General features: G+C 46.0%; 1 long non-coding RNA gene across 2 annotated transcripts; it reads right to left on the bottom strand.

The window, feature by feature from the left end:
* Window positions 1–1,154: 1,154 nt before the first annotated feature.
* Window positions 1,155–25,540, bottom strand: LOC113603407 (uncharacterized). 2 transcript variants are annotated; one of them, XR_003424986.2, is made up of 5 exons: window positions 25,432–25,540; window positions 19,658–23,893; window positions 18,909–19,483; window positions 10,014–10,093; window positions 1,155–1,857 (listed from the first exon to the last, which is right to left on the bottom strand). It is a non-coding gene; the product is annotated as an uncharacterized LOC113603407 (long non-coding RNA). The 2 variants fall into 2 exon arrangements; XR_008290401.1 differs by having other exon boundaries at window positions 18,909–23,893.
* Window positions 25,541–26,191: the final 651 nt, after the last annotated feature.

The raw sequence follows: 26,191 nt of genomic DNA, 5'->3' as shown, positions 1-26,191 counted from the left end.
GGGTTGTGGGATGGAGCCCTGCTGAGCGCGGAGCCTGCTTAAGATTCTCTCTCTGTCCCTCTGTTCCCCCACCCTGCTTGAGCGCTCTCTCAAGTTAAAAAAAAAAAAAAAAAAGAACGTGCAGGTGAAAGAAATATGACTGACTGCCCAGCCAGCTTCTCATTTGTAAAGAGGAGAAAACTAAAATCTAGAGAAAAGACAGGTCTTTCCCCAAAGTCAAATGGCTATTAGGGACAGAGTGAAACCTAGCTGTCCATGGGTACTGGGCAATGAGAGGAACAAATTTCCGTGGAGTCAATTGGCCATTGCCTCGATGCATTAGTCTTGCCTGTTTAGTTAGGTCTTCTGAATGGCCGTGAAGTGAAGGGCTTTACAGTTGAAGAATATGATGCCAAAATCCAAGTGTGTGAGCTCAGGAGACATAAGGGTTTCAGGGGGCAACATTACAAATACCAAGTGGCCAGAGGTCCCATACTTTGAGGGCCATGGGACTTTGCTTTGGAGGTAATTGATGGCCAGGGAGGGACCAGGAGAGGAGGAGCTGCAAGAGTATTTGCCAGGAAGGGCTAAGAAAAGACCTGCAGTCCATATTCATATGTGGCAGTCGAGCAGTGAAATTGGCTTCACCAGCCAAGCGGTAAAACGGGCGCCTTCAATCTTTGGTCCTGTCTCACATATCTACACTAAATCCCCCGCAGCCCACCCCAAGATCATGACTATCCTTGTCGACCAAAGTAGGCCTTCTGACCCCTCTTTACCGCCTCTTCCCCTATTCGTGGTTCCTTGACGATGCTCAGAGTTCATTTCCGTGTGATCAAACCTGGATATAAAGATTTGAGATGGGGCACAGCATGGAACAGCCATGTCAGGAAGAGAAGAATTTAAAATCACCCTTAGAGTAAAAACAGTCCACAGATCCGAGCGGTAAGCAGAGCAAGCATTATGCCTTTTCTTTTCTTTTTTTTTTTTTAAGCAACTGTCAATTTTGCTGGCTGGGTGGTCTCTGAGAGCCAGGGACCCAGGGGCACCCTCAAAACAAGAGAAGAGGTCCTCTCCAAATCTGCAGAGCACATCATTCCTTTATTTTTATTTTTTATTATTTTTTTAAATGTTTTAATTTATTTTTGAGACAGAGAGACAGAGCATGAGCGGGGGAGGGGCAGAGAGAGAGGGAGACACAGAATCGGAAGCAGGCTCCAGGCTCCGAGCGGTCAGCACAGAGCCCGACGCGGGGCTCAAACTCATGAACCATGAGATCATGACCCGAGCGGAAGTCGGACGCTCAACCGACTGAGCCACCCAGGAGCCCCACTCCTTTATTTTTATGGATCAAGATAGTCTATAAACACTCGTGAAGGTTCAGGATCCCTTTTACAGTTTCTCTTTTAAGTTCTCAGGAACTGGCAATTACCAAATTTTGTCAGTTAATTTACTTCATTTATTCTTTATGCCCCACTGAGCCCCAGCACGTTGGGAAGTAAATGGTATTTTCTTCTAGAATTGAGCCTGCAGACATGTTGCAATAGCCTAGGGTAGCCCTGGTGTTGACGACAGGGGGGCTCTCCCTCTGAGGTTAGGACAACCTCCGGTTGACCTGCCTCCCCCTTTCCTCCAAACTCCAGCTTCCTTGCAGCTGAAGATGAAGCGGGGTAAGAAAATGAATAGCCTGAGAAAGCCTAGCAGGATGTGAGTAAATTAAAGAATTGGGTTTTTTCCCTTGGGTTTTTAGGCAAAGGGGAACCTAGCTACTATAAAAACTTAAATAAAAAGTACCAACATGAATGAATGTAGGGGCAAGCCCAACGCTGAGATACCATTTTTGCTCTAAGGCAAAATATCCACTGAGGGAATTTCCTCCTGTAAAAAGAAGAAGAAAAGGAGGGTTAGAAACCGCTGCTTTCACCATTCTATCTATGTCTAATTTTCCACTCTTCTAAGATAGGGCTGTGGAGGCTGATCAAGGAGAAGAATGATGGGGCACCTGGGTGGCTCAGCTGGTTAAGCATCTGACTTTGGCTCAGGTCATGATCTCGCGGTTCATGAATTTGAGCCCCACGTTGGGCTCTGTGCTGACAGCTCAGAGCCTGGAGCCTGCTTTGGATTCTGTGTCTCCCTCTCTCTCTGCCCCTCCCCCTCTTGCTCACTCTCTCTCTCTTGCTCTCTCTCTCAAAAATGAACATTTTTGTCATTGTGTTGGGTGGTGAAGAAACTAATGATTTGATGCTTGAAACGAATGATTTGAGCAGACTGACATGAACCAGGCACTTGAATGTGAGGCAGAGGTCACCCATAAGGATGGGGCGGGAGTATGACCCCTATGTTACTAACAAGTAACATAGCGATGACCTTGGTTGCTCTGAGGAAGAGGGATCTGGCTTTGGACTCGCCTGCCTGAAGCACTACACAAGCCAACTATCTCGGGGATTTTACCTGCTGACTTTATCTTAAGGGGTAGAGCTGGCTAAACATCTCAGTAGCCCAATTTCTAGGACCCTGTGTTTTGAAAGAAGGCAGCCAACATCCTGACCCTACTCAGGTTCCTGATTACCTTGAATCAGGTGGCCAGGAAAGCCCCAGAGATTTCACCGTCTGATTTCTGGGAGTCAATTGCAAGAGAAGGTTAACAGCAGAAAACCCAAAGAAAACACAAAAGCTAGTACCTTCCGGGAGTAGCTTCTTGGTCTCCGGAGTTAGTGTCTACATGTAGCCAGCACCATTTCAAATGATGTCCCTTGGTTTGGGGAAAGGCACGTAGGGCAGCGTAACCTTTGCTTTCCCTCGGAGGTTTGCTTACTTGAGGGCGATGTTGCTTCTTTTCGTGTTGTTGCTTTGAAACACAATCGTCTTTTATTTTGCTCTTGCCACGGAAGCTCATAAATAAAGGGAAGCGTGATTTCTTAACGGCCTCCATCTTCAGACATCCTTCTCCGCCCAATTAGCTGGGAGAGCACACTGCTATTTGGAATAAAGAAAAGGCGGAGGGAATGTGAATATTGGAAGTACTGGTGAGTAGACGTCTGGGCTTCATGTCTGGAAAATAATGTACCCTTGTGTTGCTTTCGGACATTTGGTGTCCTTTTATTTGCAAAAGATACAGTATATGCATTATGCTTTTAAGTTTTTTAGAAAATGGAGTTAAATCCATTTTTTGGTGTGTGTTTTGGCCATCCTTCATGTAGCTTTTTTTGGTGGGGGGGGGGTTGTGCACAATTACTTTGACGTGGTGTCACATAGGCTCATTCCAGTGGAATCCACTTAGACAGTCCTAATGCTTTTGGTCCAGCTGTGGACATGTGGTTTGATTTACACTGCGCTTGGATGGACCATGTGTATGCTTCATTCCTGTGGAAGACATAATTGGCAACAGAAGGCTTGGGATAGCAGCATCCTGCTTTGCAAAATTATTTAAGAAAAAGAAAAAAAAAAAAAAGACTTGCTGGTTAATTCCAAAATCTTCAACTGCCCTTCAGATAGGTACTGCTTCAAGAGGTTAACCCAGTGTGATTCTCAACCCTGGGTCTCTAAGAGCCTCCCCTGGCTGGAACATTGATCCCTTCCACGTCTTCCAGGAGATGAAGATTTCAGTCCCAGAGATTCCCAGCATGTCTTGGATGGGGGCCTTGGAATGGATGGATGGATGGATGGATGGACAGATGGATAGATTTTTTTTTTTTAAACACAGATGATTTTGCGGCCCAGCCATGGTTGAGAACCACTATGTTAAACCATGTGGTCTTTTAAAGGCAATTTGCTTTAATGATAAATAATACACACATCTAAGGACATGATGAGAAGGAGATGCTCACCGAAATAACAATCAAATAATGCCCATGGTCACCAGGGGGCTTGCTTCATGGTTATAACCAAACGCGCCCATATCTCACAGGCTAATTTGGCTTTACATAAAGGTAAGTGCTACAAAACTCTATTACATTTCATTGTGTTTTGGAGATCACACACACGGGGCAAACTCACCTTCAGCTGCTAAAAAGTAAATAAAAAGACCACCATTTTCCTGGCTAAACCCGGCCTCATGTGCAAAGCTGACAAGGATTAGTCCATAATTAAGAGTTGTTAATTATCTGGATAGTGGTTGGCTGGTTCCCGGTAAATACAGCATCGGTTAGAGATGGACCCAAGCTTTATGGGGTTGCTCGGCACATACAAAAGATATACAAGCTGATAACGGCCACTTACCCTGTGCTAGGTACCCTTCCAATGCTTTACTAACATCACCTCCCAACGTCTCTACGAGGTAGGTAGTATTGTTCCCATAATATAAATGGGAAACTAGGTACAGGCAATTGCCCACCACTGAGCTGGGATTTCTGGGATTGGAAAGCAGATCTGCATGGCCCCAAAGCCATGCTACAACCACTACACCGTCTGGTCTCATCCCTGCCCTGCGGAGTGGGCCATACTGGAACAACAAAGACCACGGGGCTGACAGCCAGGTAAGCACTTCAGAGAAATATGTCGAACTTACACACAAGGATGTGCTCATACCACCCGTCACAGCAAAAGGAAAAATATTCTTGTAAATACAGCAGTGATGACTAAAGAGCAATATTACACTGGGCATATATGGTGGAGTACTGCTAAAGCCGGGTGATTTTATTTACCTAGTTCTCTGTATGTTTGAAATATTTCATTGCTAATCATTCTTGGGCGAAGGGAAATGGAAACAAGCCGATATGCTCATCTGCATTATGAATTATTCAGATAGTTTTGCATAAGTTGGGGCAGATAGTTGCTGGTACAACCTCAAAGAAGAGAGAAGGTGGCGAAAGGAATGTTTGCGAATTAACTGCCAAAGGAAAGAGACATGAGACAAATGTGAGAAATAATTAAATCACCTTGCTCTCTGTGCCGCTCCCAAGCCTTCTCCCCACGTAGCTCTTTGAGCTTAACAGCTGAGAGCAATTAGCCAACAATACATTCTAGTAGAAAAGGGATCTTGTTAAGTTTTGAGCTTGACCCCAGTCCTGGGTGTACTGCTTTCACAAATTACCTTAGTGCTTGTGGACTGGAATCACAGTGCTTTAAATCCTCAAAATTATGAGGCCAGCTGTTCCCGGTGGCCGTTCAGCCTTTGGCGTGAACCTCAAAGTCAATCCTTCGCTCGGGGTGGAGTCTTCCAGATTCCAGCAGCTTTTGTTCCATGCAGAGCACATCTTATTGACACTTCCCTCCAAGTTCACTGTGACCCTGGAGGTTGTGCTTTGATTTTTGACTCGGTCTGTGAAAATCATAAATGAAGTTTCACTGTCTCGTCTCGTACGCCAGAGCAGCCGGCACATCTCAGCAAATGTTGTTGCACGTGCGGTATATAAGGAGTAGCCACTTGCTGTGGCCACATTCTTCTTTGAATTCCACCTGGGGTCACATAGATGCTGATGCTTCTTCAGCAACGGATTTGAATCCTCTGGTTTCCAACTGGTTGGCCATTTTGCCGTGACACTCTTCATGGATAGCAAATGCCAAGCACGTTTCGTGCGCCATCATCAAGTGTCATAAGACACAGAAGTTTAGTATTTAATTTTCCACTAAACATACCCTTTTAGTTGAGTTAAAAATATATGGGTCTTTGTTGCCTAAAGGGTTTATTGCAAAATTGTCAAACAAATAGTCGTGGAGTTAAACTGTATGATTAATGACAAAAGGCTATTCTGTCTACTCCCTAGAAATTCGCTAGTAGAATTGGGCAGTCGCTATTTCTTGCACATAATTCATAAACACCTAACCTATGATTTCCATTCTCCTCTGACTCCTGTGAATGGTGGCCTGGCATGTTCATCCATCTCATAGACTGTGGCAAGTCCCGTTGCTACATCAAGTGGCTCACAGGGAAGGCAGCCGCATCAAATGGGTGTTCCAACACCACTGGAGACCAGAAGGAATCAAATTGTCCCTAAGCCCCTCTAGCTGAGCTCTTGAATAAGCCATGCTAATTATGTGGAGTAGAAACCTGATTCCACTTGCATGAAACTCTGCAACAGGTGAAACTAACCTATGGTGGAAAAAAATCCGTACGTGTGTTGCCTCTGGAGAGCGAGGGCAGAAGTGACTGGGAAAGGGCAGGAGGGAACTTTCTCAGGTGATGGTCATGTACTAGAGCTTGGGAGGGTTGGATTACACAGCTGCATGCATTTGTCAAACCTCAGTGGATGTGCAAGATTTGCACATTCCATTGTACACAAATGATGTCAAAACAGAAGTTAATGTGCATGATGAAGTATTGGGGGTGATATGTATTGACCCCTACAAGTTTACAAAAAAAGCAGATAGATGAATGGAAAGAAGAATAGATATATATGTGATAAAAGAAGCATAATGAAAATGTTAATGGTTGAATGTAGGTGGTGGATATAGACTGCTCACTATGAAATTATTTCAACTTCTTGTTTGTTTGAAAACGTTCATAATAAGGGGCACCTGGGTGGCTCAGTCGGTTAAGCATCTGACTCTTGATCTCATTCCAGGTTTTTATCTCAGGGTCATGAGTTCAAGCCCTGCATTGGGCTCCGCACTGGGCACGAAGCCTACTTTAAAAAAGGAAAGACAAGAAAATGTCCATAATAAAATGTTTGGGGGATTAAGCAGCTTTCATGTATATAATGGTCCAGAGGGTAGAAAGGACCACCCTTGTCTGTTCAGCCCCATCTATACCCACAGATAACAATTCTCGTTGGTATATTTTACATACACACGCATATCTACAACATATTTAAAGGATATACACCAAAAAGTCTTTTGTTGAAAAGACTGTCCTTTCCCCGTTGAATAGTCTGAGCACTCTTGTCAAAAATCTTTTGACCTTATATGTGAGTGTTTCTGGACTCCCCGTTCTAGTCCACTATTGTCTGTCTTTATGCCCACCCTACACTGTTTTGTTTATTATAGCTTTGTAATCAGTTTTGAAATTAGAAAGTGTGAGACTTGTAGCGTGGCCCTTCTTTTTCAAGATGGTTTTGACTCTTTGGGGTTCCTTCGGATTTTATATGAATTTTATGGATTTTTCTATTTCTGGAAAACACATCGTTGGGATATCCAGAGGGACTCAATGGAACATTGAATCTATAGATCACCATGAATGGTATTAACAACAATCTGTCTTTTTTTTTTTTTTTAATGTTCATTTATTTTTGAGAGAGACAGAGACAGAATGCGAGTAGGTTAGGGGTGGAGAGAGTGGGAGACACAGAATCCGAAGCAGGCTCCAGGCTATGAGCTGTCAGTACAGAGCCCAACGTGGGACTCAAACTCACAAGCTGTGAGATCATGACCTGATCCGAAGTTGGATGCTCAGCTGACTGAGCCACTTAGGCACCCCAACAACATTCTGTCTTCTAATCCATAAACAATGGATGTCTTTCCACTTATTAGTGCCTTGTCTAATTTCTTTCAGCAACATTTTATCGTTTTTGGTGTAGAAGTCTTTTGCCTCCCAGGTTAAGTTTATTACTAAGTATTTTACTCTTTTTGATACTATTGTGAGTGGAATTATTTTCCTAATTTCCTTTGAAATTGTTCGTTGTCAGTGTATAGAAATGCAACTGATTTTTGTGTGTTGATTTGTATCCTGCAACTTTGCTGAATTTGTTTGTAGGTTCCAACAGTTGTGTGGGTATGCGTGTGTAATGTTTAGGGTTTCTACATGAAAGGTCATATCATCTGCAAATAAAGATGGTTTTACTTCTTCCTTTCCAATTTGGATGCCTTTTATTTCTTTTTCTTGTCTAATGGCTCTGTCTAGGCCTTCTCATATCGTGTTGACTCGTAGTGGCAAAAGTGAGCATCCCTGTCTCATTGCTGACCTTGGAGAAGAACCTTTCAGTCTTTCGCCACGGCATATGATACTAGCTGTGGGATCTTCATATATGCCCCTTATTATGTTGAGGTCATTCCCTTCTATTCCTACTTTGTTGAGAGCTTTTTCATTACCATGAAACGGTGTTAAATTTTGTCAGAGGCTTTTTCTGTATTATTTGTGAAGATCACGTGGGTTTTTCACCCTGCCTTCTGTTAACGTAGTGGAGTATGCTGATTGTTTTTCATATATCGAACCATCCTTGCACTTCAGAAATAAATCCTAATCGGCCATAGCATAAAATACTATAATATGCCGTTAGATTCTGTTTCCTAGTAGTCTGCTGAAAATGTTCACACCGATATACAATACTGGTCTCCAGTTTTCTTGTGTTTTGTCTAGTTTTTGTATCAGTTTTGTATGCTGGCCTCATAGAATTAATTGGGAAATGTTTCCTGCTTTTCCATTTTATTTGGAAGAGCTTGAAGAAGATTAGTGTTGACGCTTCTTCCGGCGTTCGGTAGAATCGAACAGTGAAGCCATCTGGCCCTGGGCTTTTCTTTGTTGAAAGGTTTCTTTGGTCACTACTTCATCCTGTTTTCTAGTTATGGTTCTGTTCGCGTTTTCTATTTCTTCATGACTCAGCCCGGGTAGATTTTGTGCTTCAGGAATTTGCCCATTAAATGCAAATTTTAAAGGGGTAATCAAGGATATAAGTGGCGAGAACTTCTGCTCTCGCAACCCCATCTATTCAGTTCCTCCCTTCCCCCACAGGTAGCCAAGTGTATCCATTTGGGGGGTAGCCTTCCACGGTTTTATATGCTGTTACTGTAACCTGAAGATATTTGCATGTTTGTCCTCCTTTTTAACACTAAGGGGTTTTTTTTGTTTGCTTCGTTGTCTTGTTTTGTTTGTTTCACCTAAGAATGTATTAAAATGCTCTCTCCATTGTGTGCTTCCACTGTGTGAATGAGCCATACTTTATGGTGGGACGAAAATGTTCCCGGGTTTAGAATTTTTAAATGATGGGACTGCCACTTCGGCATTTTAAAGATTTGATTTCCTTTTTCCTGGCATGCCATGTCGCTGATAAAAAGCCAGGGATCCCAAGCCAGGTGCTTTGCATACACTGCTGCTGTCTTCTCATCGTCGTAGAAACCACACTTTACACATAAGGGAACTAAGGTTTAGAAAGTTTGACGGGTTTTCTCAGAGCCACACAGCCGTAATCCCAATTGCTCATTACTTTTCAGGTAATCTCTTTTATTTCTGGTTGTTTTTCATCGTCTTTGACAGTTTCCTCACAAATTGTTTAGGCGAGCATTTATTCCTACTGATCCTGACCAGGACTCTTGGGTACATTTTCTGAGATCTGAAAACGTGCGTCTTTCTGCCATTTTGGATGTTTCTAATCTATTATCTTTTTTTTTTTTTTTAATGACCACTTTATCCTCATCTTCTCTATTCTCTCCTTTTGGAGTTCTTATCAAATAAAGGCTGATACAGTGTAAAAATCCAAAACCCACCATTTATATTGGGTTCCCAATGAATGGGATAGACTTTAGAATTGTGCATCATGGCAGCCTGATTTTACATCTGCTGGATTTTCTCAATCTAGCTTTCATATTTTCTATCCGGCCATTTGTATTTGCCATCTGCTTTCTGTGATACAGTCTAGAGAGTTTCCTCAGTTCTGTCTTCCAGTTCACCAATTTTCTCAGCAGCTCTACTATCCTGTTAATTCTTTATTTTATTGGCTGCATTTTCTTTCAATTCTTTTGCAAATCTGTCTTTTCTTTTGCTGTACTTTCCTCTGCTCTCACTATAGATCTTATTTCCTCCTTTTTAAAAAATGTATTTATTTTGGAGAGGGAGAGAGAGAGAAAAGAGAGGGAGAGAGAGTAAGCAGGGGAGGGGCACAAAGAGAGGGAGAGGGAGAATGTTAAACAGGCTCCGCGCTCAGCATCAAGTGTGGTCCCATGACTGCAAGATCCTGACCTGAGCGGATATCAAGAGTCAGACATTTAACCAACTGAGCCACCAAGGCGCCCCTCCTTCCTCCATTCTTAAAACTCCTCAGTTACTTGAAACATGATGATTTTGTTGTCTCTTCTAGATTGCTCTATCAAGTTCAGCACCTCGGGTGCTAACCCTTTTGTTTATGGTACCTGATGATTCTCTCTAATGGCATTTACTTACTCACATAGTTTATCATTTTCCCTCCTTTGATGTTGTGAGCTTATCTTCAGCGGAAGGCCCATGTCCTCTGGATTGGGGAAGAGCCTGTAAAGAAATGTTTTGTTGTAGTTTCTGCTTCCAGGGCTTTCAGTGGTTCTACAGCAGTTTTATGTTAATTCCTCAGATAAGACTTTCAGACAACACAAGTGGTAAAAATTCAAATACCCCACCTGTGTTTGCTGCGGACTCGGAGTGTTTATATCTTAAGTGCAACTTTTTTCTTCACCTATGACCTTGGCACACGGCAGGCTTCCTTGGTCTGTTTTTGCATTTTTATATAAATAATTGTATTTTTATATAATGGATCGACTCTTGAAAATTTTTATGAAAATCGGTCATCCTTTAAGTGCTACGGTAGATGTTTTTGAAAAGTAAATAATCACCTTCTAAATGATACAACAAGTAAGGCGTTATTTTATTTTAATGTTTATTTGTTGATTTTTGAGAGAGAGAGACAGGGAGAGAGAGCGAAAAAAAAAAAAAAACGCGAGTGGGGGAGGGGCAGAGAGAGGGGAAGAGCGAGAATCCCGAGCAGGCTCCGCACTGTCAGCACAGAGCCTGATGTGGGGCTCAAACTCATGAACCGTCAGATCAGGACCTGAGCTGCAATCAAGAGTCAGATGCTTCACCAACTGAGCCACCCAGGCCCTCCTAGGACGTTATTTTCAATTTAATTTAGTGTTGCCTATTTACCTAGGAAAGAAAATGATTGGCCCGTCTTCCTGGACCCCTCTGTATCCATGCCGCCCAGCCTCAAACAGCGGATTCAGCAAGAGCTTAAACGTTGTTCAGTGACTCTCAGCTGTCACCAAAATTCGCTTAAGAAACAAACAAACAGACAAAAAAAAAAAAAACCAGAAACAAAACTAAGGTGTTGGATTTGCCTATGACTTCGGAGGTAGCTTGGGAGTTTGGGGTTTTCTGACCGTGGGTCCCCGAGGCCCTCTTTCTGGTGGTCCTGCCGGCTTCTTGGGAAAAGTCAAGCTGCCTCTGTTTGGGGTGTGGTTCCCAAATTTTCATCTGTAAGCAGAGTGACTCATTTGTTGGGCTCACTTAATAGAAAGTGGTGGGAAGTTGTGGGAAGTGAGCTACTTGCCAAGAGAAAAATATAGTACTTTGGGGGTTTCTAATGGCTTTCCTGAGACAAGGTGTCTGCTGAGCTGAACTGGCATTAGCACTTTGCATGGGCGTGTTCTGTGTCTGACGGAAGGCCCGGGGCTGGTAGCCTCGGATGGTTTCCACGAGGAAGGAAGCTCACGCTGACTGCAACCCCCACGGGTGGGATCCTGAGCCAGGTGCTTTGCAGCCATTATCGTCTTTTCAATTGCCCTACAACCCCCATGTTGTAAATTAGGGGACCGAGGTTTAGAAGGTTTGACGAGCTTGTTCGCAGTCACACGGTCAGTAAGCAGGTCATGGGACTGGGAGTTTAAAACCCGTTCTCTTTCTGAATCCTCTGGGCCTGGAAGGATGTACAGGAAACTCATAAATTCAATTCACTGCTGGGAAAGTACGTAACGGGCTTAAATTAGCAACTGGACGTCCTTAAGAAAAATTAAAGAGAAAACGTATGCGGCGAAGGGAATTTTTTGCTAGCAAAAAAAAAAAAAAAAAAAAAATTGTTATCGCTTTTTCTGTATTTCCTGTATCTGATGCTCCTTCTTCCTGGGGAGACCGGGCCCAGCGTGAACATTCTTGCACTCCATGAATCTTGCTTTAATAAATCCTCTCAGTCCCTGGACGAGGCTAAATTCTGATGCCCAGGATGAGCCCAAGCAGACGTCAAACTAGTGTGTCATTTATGAGCCTCCGAGCTAACTCCCATGAGCTGTGACTCACTGGGCTTCTAATTATACCTTGTCCTGGCTCCTCAGATAATGGGTTTGTCTCAATGGTTTCCAGGGACAGATTAGGTCAATCCTGTATTTTGCGAGTCTTGGGTGTTCTGCCAATTCGTGTTGTTCTTTGTGTAAATAGAGGAGAGATTGACCTGCAGTCAAGAATTTGAGTGGGGCCCCTAAAGTTTTCACCGTCACGACAATACCTCTTAGCAAGTGCACCCACAGTTCAGGGGTCCGCCGTGGAGTTTGGCAGTCCTGCTTCAGGTTTCGACACTAGAGTGTACAAGTCCTCAAAGGGCTTTGGCACCAAGAGGACATGAATACCCCGGGGCCATGATGGTGGTGATAGGTAGATATACTTTAAACCCCACAGAGGCGGCAACTCGGGGGACGGCATAGGTAATTTCCGTGGACACAATAAAGGGCAGAGCCACAGCAGGAGACATCAGATGTCATCTGACCTGTGGAAACTGACAGAAGTCCCGTCAGTATATGAGAAGCACCTCCTGGTGACTGTTGGGAGCAACGGGGGAGATAACAAGAAGCCTCTGAAACTCAGGCTGCGTTGACACAAAGTGCTGAGACTGGAAGGGACCCGAGAGGCCCTCCGCTCGATTGGCCCGCTTTACGGACCGGCCACAGCTCGGAGAGGCGAAATGGTTTTCCAACATTGCACCGCTGGTTAGAACTCACTACTTTTCAGCTCCCCAGTTGGCACTTTTGGTGCCCAATAAATATCCAAGCTTTTCCTCCAAAATGAAAAGATTTTCTTGGGTTTACCAATCAGTTGACTAAACTCGAGGGAGTGTTTGGGGGTCGTTTAAAAACATATGGGCAGGATAACTCGGTGGTATGTTTCCAACTGCAGGAGGTCCAGAACATGACTGACATTCTAAATCTCTGTATCTATACCGTTCTTACAGAAATGTGCACAGAGGGCTTGAAGCTCAGGGCTCCGAGCATGGGTCTTCACTAAGACCTTTCCCGTTCCGTCCTGCCTATTGCCCCTCTCCACAGATGCCTTGTCGACACCGACCAAATCACTCCTGGAGACAGCTCAGGATGGGGTGAGGGTGAGGAAGGGCAGAGAGGGGCCTGGGGACAAGTCAGACTGTGAGCTGGAGTCAGACTTGTGAGAGACCAAGACCATAGGCTGAGTATGGAAGGTCAGAGTCGAAGTAGAATCCACGTCGAGAGCAGGGAAGAGACGGGTTGAGGGAGAATGGGAATGACCAAGGGAGGAGGGTCTAGGCCTGGAAGGGCAGAGAGATTTCCTCTCGTGTCAACACTCGTCAGCTAGTCAGAGCTCCCAGAGCAGCAGATTAGGGGCCATGTGTGGGGAGATAGTTCTGTGACAGGCCAGTGGTGTCCACTCTGGACAACAAAGGAAGGGTACATGCTATGTATTTGCAGAGTATGATGGCAGTGACAAATGGTCAAGAGTGCAAGCTCTGCAGACCTTCTCAACTCTACCCCTCTTGACTGATGACCTTGGACAAGTCACTTGCCCCTTCAATGTGTCTCTTTCCTAATTTGTAACAAGGATGAAAACCCATAAATGTGTTGTGACCATCAAACACAGTAACAAAGGACTTTGTATTGTGTAATAGACTTTGCTGTGTACAAAGCAAATAGGGGTTGGAGCTGGTTGGGCCTCTTCTCTGAACTCCACGTCGTTGCCCTACTAAGAGCTGCCAGCTCACAAGTCTACCGCTTGCTTCTAGGTCTGTCAACTGGAGACAGTTTGTTCGCTCACACCCCGTGTACCTCACTCCTGGTGGGGAAGAGGTGTCCTCCCCATTCTCTCCTGCCCCTTTGCTAAGTATGCTTTCTTGTTAAGCAACCGTCTCTCTCTTTCTCCCTCTCCCTCTCTCTCTCATCCCCTCTCATCTCAGCTCAGATTCCATGGACCACCATTATAATCACTCTCTTGCAAATGCCCCCAACTCCCTTGCCTCACCCTGTGTCCCATGCATCTGGCAAGACTCCAACTCCTCAACGTAATGCAATGTTCTACCTCCTCCCTTCTCTGTGCTTCTATCTGAACAACTGGACATTGCAGAAGAAAATCAAGGAATGAAGTCCGCTGGTGTCACTAAAAATTCGTGATCCTAAATCTCAAAACATGTGTAACAATTCTACCACTGTTCTCTAGATGAGTAGCCTTCGTGGTTTCCGAGGTGACTCTTTTGTACTCAAAATACGCTGTCTTCCTCTACTTTCCTCTGGGGCCCTGCCTTCCCCCATACTTCACTAAGAAAGTAAAAGTGACCAGACAGGCACTACCTTCATTTCCCTAAGCAAGAAACTACAAACCTGTCTTCACGGTGCCCGTCTCCTGCCGACCTCCTGTTTCCAAACACAGAGTGTCTCCCATCTAACCAAAGACCTGCCTTCTCTCATCCTTGCAAGGACTTTGATACTTGACTTATCACCTTCCCTCCTCTCTCCCCAATGTGTCCCCTTCTGCCATGTTATTCCCATCGATACATAACTATAACGTAATAGTATTTATCTTAAAAAAAACAGCTTGAGAGTCCTTCATTAACTTAACGCCCCCCCCCCCACCAATTCTGCTCTCCTTAGCCAAAATTCCCCTAAATTTCCCACATACCCCACATACTCTATTGCATATCTTCTCCCACTTAAGCTTCAGCTCAGTCCAGACTGGCTTCCGTTCCCACTTCTTAAGTGAAGAAGTCATTTCTGTCAAAGTTACTGCCAGTTAGTAACCCTCCTGGGAGCTTCCCAGGCGTAATCTGAAGCACGCCCCCTTACGCAGAGGGCAGGGAGAGACCAAAGAAAGAGGCCGCCACTCCAGGCGAGGAAGTGGCAATTTAATAAGCGAAGGGGACTTACTTGGGCAGCAGCAAGATGAATGGATCCCCGCTGCCAAATCTGAAAAGTTTATAAAGAGGCCTTAACTGGGTTTCAATCATGAATACTGCACACACACGTCATTCTTAACACCACATCACTCTCTTACGGCCATGTCCCTGGAGCAGCTCTGGGAGCAGGAGAGGTAAGCAGAACCCACGTTCCGAAGACAGGGTAGGGGGCGAGGATGGCTCGGGTCCAGCTCATGGGTCAATCGTGGTCATGTCTTCTCGCTCACCTTCCCCCATAGTTACCTATGACCTTGAAATTCAAGAGATGTTTTTTCTATCCTCTTCCTAACCCAGTTGAACCTCCACTCCTTGAAATGCTTTCTTCTGTTGACTTTCCTCTTACCTCACCATCTGACCCTGCTTAGTCTCCTCACTGGTTTCATCTCATCTCCCCAGTGTCCCAACAATAGAGTATCCAAGATCAGTCCTGGACCCTTCCTATGTATATGCTCATCTCAAGTCTTTACATACTGTCTATGTTGGTGTAGCCATCTCTATGTTGATGGCTCACGAATTCCTATGTCCCATCTGAAGAGCTCTCATAAGACCCAGACCGTGATAATAATATTATTAACAATAGTAACAACAACAAAAGTAAATAAAACTCAACTGTTGACCGCGTGCCAGGCCTGTTTGAAACCCTTCACATGATGGAATCATGGATCTTCATCCCATACCTTTGAAGAAGGTACAGTGTAATCCTCACTTTATAGATAGGGGGACGCAGGCAGAATGCTTGTGCATTTTGCACCCCACAATTGGTAAATAGTATTTCTGGAATTTTAAACCATGCAATTGATTTTAGCCCCTGGACATAAATTTTAATACCTATTCATCCAGCATGTTTTCCTGAAATGTTGCTCAGGACAGAGGTCTGAAAGCCATCTTTGGATTATTTCTTTTTCCCATACTCCACTTTTATTATTTTATTATTATTTTTTTAATGTTTATTTCTGAGACAGAGACAGAGCATGAGCGGGGGAGGGGCAGAGAGAGGGAGACAGAATCTGAAGCAGGCTCCAGGCTCTGAGCTGTCAGCATAAAGCCCAACACGGTGCTAGAACTCATAAACCGTGAGATCGTGACCTGAGCCGAAGCCGGTTGCTCAACCGACTGAGCCACCCAGGCGCCCCCTCCCACACTCCACTTTTAATCTCTAGAATTCTTTGTCATTTCGACTTAAAAAATGCATCTTGAATCCAATTCCTTCTTTTCACTTCTCCGGCCATCACCTAATCCAAGGTTTGTCTATGTTGGTATTTTTGACATTTGGGCCTGGATCATTCTTCATTTGGGGGGCTATCATGGGCATTTTTAGGATGTTTAGCAGCATCCCTGGCCCTCTACCCACCAGATGCCAGAAGCAGGCCCCAGTCGTGACTATCAAAAAATGTCTCCAGACATGACTGCCCAGTGTCCCCTGGAGGACCGAGGTCAACTTGGTCCGAGTCCTCACCATCTCCTCACTGAATGACAGCGATCTCCTACCTGGACTTCTTGCTTCAAATTTTATCTATATTCTTGTTTTGTTGGTCCGCAAAGCAAACAGAAAATGGAAACAAGATCATCATTATTCCGTCTAAAATGCCTTAGTCCTTGCCTATTGAATTTGCAAAAAGTTGAAGAAAAAAATATCAGATTTTTGAAAAGGCTTTGTGCGATCTAGCCTCTGCCCAGCTCACCGGTCTCATCTCCTAACACCTCCCCTGTGCCGCACCCGCATGGACCTCTGGCCGCTCCTTCCACCGGTGGAGCTTTCTACCAACGCGCTCTTCCCCCCTCTGCCAGTTTGGCTACTGTTTTCTCCACTTCTCGATGCGTCTCATACACACACACACACACACACACACACACACACACCCTCTGCATGCTGCTCCTCCTCTATCCTGTGTTACATGAAACTGGAGCCTTGTCGTCCTTCGGGTCTCTGCTCTAACGCTACCTTCACGGAGAGATGTCTAGTTGCTCTAGGCAAACATCTTCCTGGTGGCCCCCTGCCATTATTGTCCACTGCTGCACCGCCCTCCACTTCTCGTTTTATGTCCCTCGTTATTTGTTTGCTTTCAATCTCCCCTGGACTACAAGTCCCATAAAGGCCGAGGCCATGTCGGTCCCATTTACTGCGGTGATCCTGATGCCTGGCCCGGGGACTGGCACATAAAGACACAGCCAGTCGCTCAGTGGAGAGGCGGGTAAATGCACGTCACTTAGAATAATTTCCAAGACTTCCCCCAAAACCCCGATGATGGGGCACAGTGCGCTCTTGGGAATAAGGATGTGAGTAAAGGAGGGGGATTTAGCCGCCACCAGGAGATTAATCAAAGCCGACATGGTTTGTCTTGGAAAAAAGGAAATCCTAGCTGGGCTACCACTGTGCATTCCCGAGCTATGAACTGGTGCGTCCCAGGTCAGGCTTATTATTTCTGGCCCCAGTTACCCACTACTGGCTAGGTCCTTGGGTAGCATGGTTTTCCCCCTTTCAGTGTGATTAGTCACTGGGGGGAAGTACCCCATTATCAGTTCTGTTGGACCTCACATCCAGGATGTGAGGAAACAGGAATTAAGTACAACTCCCTGGGAGCTATTTCAACAGCTGTGGTTGGTGAGGAAGTTCGCCTCTTCCAGAGCCAGCTTCAGGGTAGAGGAGCTGCGCAGCAGGGACAGTATTTTGAGACTTCCTTCTTGGAACACACTTGCAGAATCCTCCCTGGTGCGTGCGTGCTTGGGTGTGTGTGTGTGTGTGTGTGTGTGTGTGTGTGTGTGTGTGTGTAACGCAGGCACCTGAAGTGGACTAGACAGACATATCCAGAGTTAGAAGACTCTTTAGGCAATACTTAGCCCAATCTTCTCATTTAATAGAGGGGCTTTGAGACCCTGAGAAACTTGACTTACCTAATGTCACACATCTGGTTAATGGAAAAGCTGGATTCAAGTAAAAGTCAGGCCTCCTTCTACCACATCCTGCTGTCTGAAAGGTTCATTTCAAAGCATAACATTTGAATTTTTTTTTTTCTGATTAAAGAGTCATAAGTAGATGAAGAATTCGGAACTGCCACTCAGAATGCTCTGGGTTTGGCTACCTCTTGGAAAAACCACTTCCGGCTTCCCTTCTAAGAGGCAGCACTTGGCGAGCCCCTGGCCAGAAGAGGCCAATCTCTGGGTGAAACCCCAGTCTTATCCTCTGACCTCACCTTAGCCCTTGCATCCCTACCCTGTTGGTTTTGGCCATGACTTATTAACCACCGGGAGGCCCGCTGTGGTTCCTCTTGCCGCCCAGTGTCCATGGTCCTGCTTCAGTCACTGGCCAGTCCCTGCCATGACTCTAGCCCCCTTCACTAGCCTAGTTCTCGCTTGTCATGAACACATCTGAGCCATGCTCCATACCTGTGGACCCAACCAACCCATCAGGCCTTAAGAGAATGCGAGAGTCCAGAATGACCCCATCTTCCTTGGTTAGCCTCCCGCTTCCCTGGAAACACTGAGAGCGGTGGCCACCACACAGGGTCCCAACTGGGTCATTTTCATTTTTCATCGACCTGTTTTATAACCTATTAAATTTTGTGAGCCACATCAAATTTGTATTGGAAGTGTCCAAAGGAATAATAGATACGAACATAAACAATGTGTTTACTGTGCCAGAATTTGGCAGAAGAGGCCAGATAATGTGAAAAATAAGGGCTATGCTCTACAGCCCAAAGTGGGTCCTTTCAGCTAAGAGTTTTTCTTTTTTTCTTTTTTTAGTGTTTATTTTTGAGAGTGTGGGGCAGGGGCAGAGAGAGAGAGGGAGACACAGAATCTAAAGCACGCTCCAGGCTCTGAGCTGTCAGCACGGGACCCAATGAGGGGCTTGAACTCAGAACCATGAAATCACCACCTGAGACAAAGTCAGACGCTTAACCAACTGAACCATGCAGGCGTCTCAAAGAGTTTTTATGTGTAAGATAAGACCCTTAAAAGATCTGACCGGAGAGATAGCTCTGCAAGGAATAACTATAGATTTGGCTTTTTTGGAGGAGCTTGAAATACGTGGTGGATGCTTATTATTTTTCTTGACTCTCCACCTTCCTGCTCCCCTTTGGGGGAACTTCCCCACCCCGACGTGTTTTGCATTGGTAGAACCTGGTGCCCTACCTCCTCCTCTAGAAGCCTGAAGAGGGAACTTCTGAGTTCTGGCAGCGTGGGCTGTAACCTCCGCTTATCCAATCAGATGCTCCTTTGCAGGACACGGAGTCTCTTGATCATGGCGTAGGATGGAAGGACACAAAGAAAGACTTTAATCAGCAGAAATGGTGGTAACAGCAGAAGGAGGTCAGCTAGACCACCGGTAGTAGCCACAACATGTCTTGAACGAGTTCTTCCTAAGACATGATCTCGATGGTGCTTACTGTTCCCTGGATCCTCAGACCTGCTTTAGTTTCTGCTTTTTCCCAAGCCTCCCTCTCCCGCCTTCCTGTCTATTCTGTGAACGTCGCTAAACCCTGCCAACAACTATCGTTTCTGTTTCAGTTAATCCAGACTTGATTTCTGTTTCTTATGCTCAAGGACTCAGGATCACACAACACAGAAGAGGTGACTTAACCCTCAATTCTCCCTGGCACAGTTAAGTCGTGGCCTTTAGAACACAAAACAGAGAGGTACCTGTATGGTCTGTGGTCTCCAAGGAGATGAGAGGAGTTGTGGTTATTGATGGCTGTTGATCCTCAGATCTGATGACCACAAAGATAAAATTAATTGAATGCATGCATGCATGAATGAATGAATGAATGAGCGAAATCTTTCTTCAGAGAAAAATTAACTCCGCTTTGAGCTTCCGGCCCAGGGAGAGAACTTAAGTTGGAAATGACTGCACCGACTACTCTCAATTTTATAATCCCATTTACCTAAGACGTTCAGAGTTTTCCTTGGCAGCGAAAATACTCTATCTGATCACTGACATACAGAAGAGAGCTGGATCCTGGAAGTCCTGGTTCCTTAACCTCTGCTTCCTTCACATGTTCTGGAAGAAGGGCACCGGAAAAGGGATCAGAGGCAGCCGCAGACAGTCCTGGCTGAGAGCTCTGTTCGGGAGGTAGATGAAGACAGAAGAGGGATCGATTGACCTCTGGTTACTTGAGTCACTGTGGCTGCCGAGCACTGGGTTTATGTCATGTTCATGGATCCACCCTGAGACAGGTAGCTCCCGAGTTGGATGCTAATTCCCAAATATGATTGAACATGTTGCAGAAGGAACATTAGATGATCTGCAGTGTGCCATCGGGCAGCCCTGTGGAATGCAAATTCTTTTTTGAGGCCTGGGGACCAGGTGAGCGGACTCCTTGCAGGGGCCCCACCCCCACTGCATCATTTCAGGGGCAACACCCCATTTTATTCATGGGGATGCTTTACCCATCCTCCTCTGTTGTTGTTGTTGGCTTGGTTTGTTCTATTTCAGTAGTCTTGCAGTGAGCACGCATTTGCAAGTGTTCTAGATCACGCTGTCTCTAAAATCTAAGCCAGACCAGCAGCAGTTCTGGAAGACAAGAAGGCATTTCCTCTTCTGGAAAATGAAGGTATGGTGGACTAAAGAATTCCTGAATAAATTCCTCCGGGAAGGCTGGGGCAGGGCTTTGAGGAGCTTTAAAGGCCCAGGCTGCTATACACGCTGTCCTTTGCCTCCCGAATGGAAAGCTGTGCGCGCCTTGGTAGAGGGATCACCTGAGGGCGTGTGGGGTCAGTGTTGGAAATCAGCGGGGAACAGGCTTGATCTTGACAGAGAGTAAGGGTGTGGGGAAGTATCTTGAACTAATTCTGAGTCACCAGGAGACCGATTTTTCCAGCAGGGGGAGGATCGAAAGAGGTAGGAACACCCAGTTCAAGCTGCTTCACCTTGGGTGTATCTAAGAGGGCAATCTGATTGATTTTGCTGCCTAGCAGTGTTCTCATTTTGAACATGCATCCCCCTCAGATCAGTGTCTTAAAGGTGCTGCCTTGCATGGATATGATCAAGGGATAAGTACGCTTGTATTTAACATAAAAATTTGAGAACTTTCATCTGCAACTACTCGCATTTAAATCCCTTGCTGCTTCTCACTGGGGCTGGGAGAACAACAACAACAACAACAACAAAAGAATACAATTCGCTTAGCTACCCACTTCAGAGAAAATCTGGGCTCATCTTTAGGTTGTACCGTTCCTGCCCAGGTGGTGCCGCTGAGAGGGAATGGACCATGGTACCATCTTGTCTTCACGGGGCCATTCTCTACAAGTCTCCGAGTCTTGTTTTCATAGCAGAAGCGTGTTTTCCTCTGTTGACCAGGTGTCTGAGTTATAGAGAAGGATGGATCCTGAAGGGTCCTAGTCCCTTAAGCTCTGCTTTCTTCCGACTTTTGGGAGGACAGACATCGAGGAGGGATAGAGAGTGAGAGGGTGTTAGGAAGATGGGCCGGGGATCCCCCATTAGGAGTCTGTTTACGTACATGGTGGCCCAGACTTTCGGAGATCTGGGTAGAGACAAGGGGGAAATGAGGCTGTGTTTTGGAAACTGTGGTAAGAAGGAGGCAATGACTCAGTGCTTACTATCCCCAGAAAGTGATACTGCTCACTAGGGAGGCTTTGGGGCAAAGCCCGTACATGTATCTGGAGGTGGAGTTGGAAAAGCAGACTGGCACCTGGGAATTTGGAAGGAAAGGCGTGGGGGGTGGGGAGAGAGACTGTGCATGAACAAAACGGGGAGGGGGGGGGAAACACATTGGGGAAATAGTACCGAAAATGGGTCCCCGAGGTGGAAAGAGCTGTCAGAACAGAAGCAGAACAGCTGTGTTGTACTGTTACAGAAGGGAGATTTGCAGGTTGTGTGGGAAACCCACAGACATTTATTTCATTTTCTTTATGCTTCTAATTTTAATTTTCTTTTCACTCCAGCATGTGTGAAATAATTGTGGTTTAGAGCAATGTAGTCTTGGGAACCTTAGGGCTATACTTAATGTCCAAGTTTAGGGTTTAACCAAACATAGCATACCTGGAAACAGTCCTTTATTTATCAGTGGCTGAAATAGCAGCTGAGTCACAGAAGTGACACAAACACATGTGGTGCCTTCCTCATACGTCCTAAGTCCCCGGGGTGTTGACGAGCCTTGCCTTTGCCCGCTCAGGCCTTGCAGTCTCCTCTCCACCCACCTTGCCCGGGGACAATGCCCCTCACACTGGTCCTTCTCTGATTGTTGCCCAGACATCAGGCCCACATGCTGACGATTGACTTTCAGAGTTGAGCTAGAGAACATTCCAGCAACTAAAGCATCAGCAGCTCCACTCATTGTTCTAAACATTGGAGCTCAGTTTTGAAATATCAACTTTGCTTCAGTTGGATTTCATCTGTGCTCAAAGGGGAGAGGGAGAAAGGATCCATCTGGTCTGGAAGAAGACATTTATTCTTTCCCCACCTTGTAGTAATCAACGACAGTCACTATGCACTCTTCCCCTAAGCCCTAGCCCTGGTACAGAGGAAGGAATGGGCTAGGACGGAGCGTGCCGCTCGCTATCTCAGTGGCTCGGGGGCCATTAAACACAGTGGGATGGATTTACACCTGTAAGCAGGGTTGCGTCATCCCCTCATTTCCCACACGTTCTTGCTATCGTAGATAAGACTGTGAGAAAGCCCCAGTGCAAGGTGTGCCTACATCAGGGGAAATCAAGATGATCCCTCGGGTGCAAAGAGAAAATACTAGAGCCTCTATTACATTTATTTAAAATTTTCTACTTTTGTGTGTATGTTACAATATGCATTACATATTAGTATGTTGGTAAATATACTATCTATCTATCTACCTACCTACCATCTATCTATGTCATCTATCGTCCAGCTACCCATCCTATCAGGGGGCGCATTGAGCAGCATTGTGGAAGAACACACTCCTGGGAGATTCTATTTCAGTAGATTTCAGGTGAGACTGAGGAAACTGTAGTTATCGGACGCATTTATCTTCGTGAAAGAACCTTTTCTTAAATGTAACCTCACACACAATCCTAAGAAATACAACAGATAAGGATGGAACCACTCTTCTGAAGGAAGCTGGAGGCAAGGCGAGGGGATGGCCCGGCTTTCCTTGTGTCCCATCTCCCCTCCGCTCTCCTTGGTCTACGTAGGCTCTCCCTTGGAAACCATCATGGTAGCTTCTGGAAGATGAATCTTTGGAGGTTAACTGTTCCCATGTTTGAAACTGAACTAACAGGACATGGCCCCCATTCTCAGGTTTGATGTCACAGATAGTTTCCACTAGCTGGATCGCTTTCAGTCTTTTTCTTGATGCCACATGCTCAATACACCCTCCTAGCCCAGGCTAAGTGCAGGGACTGACCTGAGAATAGACTCCTTCTTCCTAAGGCTCCTTCCCTCGGCTGCTTCCTACCATCCTGGGACTGCTTCATCTTTCTCAGCAAAGGGACTTCCCCACAGTAAACAGGCAGGACTCACCTATTCACGAGGGTTCACGTTCATCGGCAGAGGATGGCCAGACTGCTGTAGCAAGCACTTCTCTGATCTTATTTCAGATTCGCAAGGTGCTCCCTCTGCAGAAGGAGATTCTGCTTAAATGAAACGCAGTCCCATATGCTAGGGCCACCTCACCTTTTAGCTGCTTCAACTCTACTGACGTATGGTTATAACTTTCTTTCTAATTTTGCTGGTTGAGCGATGGCCTATTTCCCAAGGGCAATTCACACACTGTCATTTATAGAGTTCTGTTGTCCTCATGAAGAACCACGAAGGGTAAAATCGCCTCACAGAGTCCGGGGGAAGGTGGGGTGTGGCAGATACAGATACGCTACCCAGCTACCCCTGTAAGATGGGACTCCCTGCCCAGCGATGGAGAGGGTAGCTAGCTCACAGCCTCCTCTGTGAGCAACTGTGGAGCCGAAGTCACACACGGTTCTGAGTGGCACTAGCCAGTAAGTGAGCAAGGCCATGGAACAAAGACCTGGCCATTTCCTCCTGATGAGGACTCGGATCCAACAGGTGCTCTTGCTCCGTATCCTGATCGGGTACCTTCCTCATGACCATCCTTGCTTCCTCACATTTCCTCCCAGGTGTTACTCCCCCCAAAACCTTATGTACTCCTCGTTCTGTCTCGGCATCTTCTTCCCTGAGAATCAGAGGCGGGGGAGGGGGGAGGAGGAGGAGGAGGAAATGAGAACCAAATACAGGTTGCAATAGATCGCTTAGGTTTACAGTCCCCAGCCCCCGGGCAGGAGTAGCCTGTGGGGAGCCTCAGAGTCATTGCAAGGAGTCTGTAAATATACACACGTGTCTGTGACCTGAATATATCATCTATTTAAATATTTTGAATAACAGATGTGCTGTTTTTCAAATGTAGGAATCAAAATTCACTGAAGTCGTTTTTTAAATAGTGCATTTTTAGATCGGTGGTCACTACCAGTTACACACACACACACACACACACACACACACTCACACTCACACATCGAGGGACATTCTCTGTCCCTGCAGGACAGAGTTGTGTGGAAGACCCTGGAGAGGCCCCAGTTCTGGGGACAAATGGTAGAGTTGAGGGCAGTGCATGTCTGAAGCAGCCTTTCCAAGAGAAGAAGGGGCACTGAGAGATGGCGAGGCTGCTAATTACCAACTTCCTTGCCCTCATCAGCTTGCCCCAGGTTGCCTATGTGAGCATAACACCTTTCCTATGTCCGTGGGTGTCATGTGAATGATACCAAGTCCTATCAAACCTTTGATCCTATGTTATTCATAAGATCCTGTCTGACCTGCCTTGCCTCGCCAGCCTCTGAACACTACTTTGACAGTGACGTTGCTAGCCTAGGCTGTTGGGTTTCCTGCCACATGTGGGTGTCTGCAGGGCTGTGCCTACCAACATGGCAGAGATACACGCTGCAGAAGGAAGTCGACTTTGGTTTCAGCATGAACTGGTTAGATCCTGGACGTTTCCCAGGCTACGACTTTTGTTGGCCTGGCACACTGAGGCCGAGGTGAGCCACGGCTGGGTGTTTTGTGAGCGTTTCCGAGCTGAGTGGTTACCACAGGTCTGTTAGCCATCTGGGCCTAGGGAATGAACTGGGGCACCCTCTCCTTTGAGTTCTTGCACCTTTTCACTCTGAGCCAAAAATATTTGTGAAGAGCCACTTCCGCGCACGGTGAGCGTGGGATGTTTACTCTCAGACTCACAAGTGTGACACGTGGGGGTCAGATTAGAACAGAGCAAAGTCTAAGAGTCTGGCCAATTGACTCTAATGGATTTTTTTTTTTTTTTCTTAAAAAATGGACGAACAGACGTGTGGCTTTCTAGTCCGGGGCGTGTCTTTGGAGTCAGACCGCTTGAGTTCGTGTGCTGACTCAACCATTTACTAACCATGTGGTTGTAGGCAGCTTACTTAATCTTCCCGAGCCCCAGTTGCTTTACCTTGACAACAAGGACAATCGCATCTACTTCAATAAATGTGAAGCCCCTAGGGAGCGCTCAATAAATATGAACGATTACTGTTTCTGCTGTGCTGTAAAGAGATTCTGGGAAAGAGGTCTGGTAATTTGACGTCTCTGACCACCATTGTCATTGTCAGGAATAGTCCTCCAAGAGCGAACGTGATGTACTGCCACTTGCTTCGGTTTTCACACCCAGAAAATGAGACTAAGGTTGCGGGCTTTTCATACCTTATGGGATTTTGAGATGCATCCAATGCAGGAAGAGATGCCTTGAGATGTAAATATGTCCTCTGGAGCTGGGAGATCTTGTCCACGCTTGTCCAGCGGCAGTGGCTGTGGCGGCAGTCGAGGGAGGGTCCTTGCCCGTCCTGCACCGTTCGTGTTGATGTTGCCTCTGCACGGAGCTGTGATGGAGCAGAAAGATTTTGCTGGGGTGGGTGGGGCTATTCTTCCTGCACTGCCTGTGACACAGCCCCGTGTGGTTGAGAGCACTGCTTTTTGATGTCCGACGACCTCTCTCATAGGGTCTGAGGTGCTTCTGCTAGAGGTGACTGATCTCTGGGGTCGATGCCAGAGCCTGCTTTACAGCTCGAGGACCATAGGATGAGCAAAGCCAGGTCCAACAGCAGCAATGCATGAGACTCGGGTGGGGGGCAGGCCCTCACTCCCTCTCCTCTCTGAAGGGTCCTTTTGAGAGGAGATGTTTGGCTGCCCCTGGGTGAGACATGGTAAGAAGTTTGCATTCATGGAAAAAGGAAGGGGAAAAAAAAATCACCAATGCTTTCATACGATCCAGCATGTCACAGTTCCTATTTAAGGGGGAGGACTCATTTTTCCCTAAGCTGAAAATATTTGGGCTAGGATGTTGAGGCAGAGGGTGGGCGGGGAGAAATTGACTTTCTATCCAGAGCCAGACAGAGATGAGCATATTCAATGAAATATTTGGGGTTCTTATCTGAGGGGGAGTTCTTTAGTTCCAAGCAAAGAA

The sequence above is a fragment of the Acinonyx jubatus genome, chromosome D1 (genome assembly GCF_027475565.1).
Source record: "Acinonyx jubatus isolate Ajub_Pintada_27869175 chromosome D1, VMU_Ajub_asm_v1.0, whole genome shotgun sequence".
Taxonomy (NCBI): Eukaryota; Metazoa; Chordata; class Mammalia; order Carnivora; family Felidae; genus Acinonyx; species Acinonyx jubatus.
This window is presented reverse-complemented; position numbering and strand designations above follow the sequence as displayed.